Here is a 2,024-nt window from a genome sequence, read left to right as displayed (position 1 = left end):
CATGTATTCTGTATGACCTGTTATCTATAGGTCAATATAATGACGTATATTAAAGTTGTTTACTACTGATTATAAAAGGGGCTCATGTCCCCCATGTAAGGTGTGTTCTTCTCTGGCATTAGTCGGGAAGAAACACCCGCTCAGCTGAACGAAAATAAAGGTGTGGTACCCGTCTTCTTGTTCTCCGTGCCTCCTTGGTTTAATTAGGTAAGCTCCAGGGGGAAACGGGCCCTATTTGGCCAACACTGTTGGATTTTACTGGACAGTTAAGCTTTGCAAATATAATCTTAGTTCTGTAACTTGTATTGCCTTTGGTTTGCCTTTGTTTATATTGTTTTTTTACAGCCAGCTGGGGCCGAAAGCAGTTTTTCTTTGTACTTAGCATAATCTGCGTTGATTTTTTACCTTGAACGCAGTGCAACTTTCTCTTTATCTCTGGGCCAAGCTGAATTTCAAATTAACCTGTTTCTTTTTTTAATAGACAAATTGCTCACACTGTCAGAGGCTTTTTGATGATTAAAAGCTCCTTTTAGATGTATGATCTTATCTAGATTGAAGGTACCTTTTAGTGGGCATTGTTTAGATGGATTTTCATGCGTGTAAAGATTCCAATTTTTTAAATACCTACAGGTTGTTGGACCATAATGTACGTACATGAAGTAAGATGGGGTACCCTTAGGGGGTGAGCTGGAATGCTTAGACTGTCCCCTACCCATTTTCCAATTACACACACACAGGGGGGATGCCCTGTCCCCGCTAGCAGCACATAAACTAAGGATTTTTCCCTACAGGGTACTTACACAGGAGAGGCTGTTGCCGGCAGATAACTGCCTGAGGCCAAGCAACAGCGGGGGGGTCCGTCGCCTGGTGTGCCGCGCCAATAAACACACCAGGGTGGAGAAGCAAACCAAGTTTATTTGAGATCTCAAAGCGATGCAGGGAGATTGACTCAGATCAAGCACACCTAAAACAAGCAGTCTGTTCCTTTATATCCATGAGAACTTTTCTCACTGACTAGCAATCCCCCGTTTCCCCTGCCTCCTCCTCCTTCCTCCCCCTGTAGCAATTACGTAAGCGCAGGTGCATTAAGTAATCTTGGCCGTGGCAGCTCGTTAGTAAGTTTTCCTTCTGCAAGTTATCTTGTCCTTCTGCTAAAGGTGCACAGGCCTCATTATTTCTGCTTTAGACCAGTTAGAACTGTTGCAACTGATAACGGCTGTTACACCTGGCCTTTTAGGTCGATTAAAGTTCAAACATGGAGGGACTCTTGTCTGCTGAGGCCTAAAACCAGGAAGGCTCCATACTCTTGTGGCCTTCCACTCTCCCGAGTTACGTAGGGTTATGCTTAGTGACACCAACAAGGCTAACAAGGATGGCCATGACCCTCCTACATTTTCCTTCAGCAAAGAGCGTCGGCTAGTCTCAGGGAGACGGCGCCGCTTACTCTGATTGCATCCAGTGAAATGATTAGATTGTCAGTAGCCCACACGGAAAGGAAAGGGGGAGGGAAGATGGGTTCACCTGCTCCTAGACCCAGGTAGCTTTCTTACCAGACGATGCCAGGCTGAGTCAGCCCACCCTGGGTCGGATCTCCTAAAGATCCACTAGTTACCGGGCTTGCGTTAGAGTAGTCCTGGTTACGAGCTTTTGCTTTACAGGGTACTCGGGGCGTCTTCCGGTAACAGTTACTTACACTAGTGTATACACACACACACCAAGGCCTTATTTGTAAATACCACGATGCATCTGTACCTTATGTCCGGACCCAATACCATGAGGCGGTATAACAACCCCTTTTGAGGTGGTAAAAACCCCTTAGCACCGGTGCATACCTAATGCATTTTACTATGCATTACCTAATGCATTTACCTATGCATTACCTTGTTGGCCAACCCAGCAGTTTTTCAGTACTGCTATAAACTAACCTTATTGGGGCCTTTTCCCAATACCACTTTGTATCTCAGTAAATGTTGCCATCCCGGATGAGCCCCCAAATTGTCGGAGAAAAACTCAGTTCTTGCTTT

Source organism: Gopherus evgoodei, unplaced genomic scaffold (genome assembly GCF_007399415.2).
Source record: "Gopherus evgoodei ecotype Sinaloan lineage unplaced genomic scaffold, rGopEvg1_v1.p scaffold_101_arrow_ctg1, whole genome shotgun sequence".
NCBI classification, from domain to species: domain Eukaryota; kingdom Metazoa; phylum Chordata; order Testudines; family Testudinidae; genus Gopherus; species Gopherus evgoodei.
The sequence above is the reverse complement of the archived record's forward strand: the minus strand, read 5'-3'. Positions refer to the sequence as shown.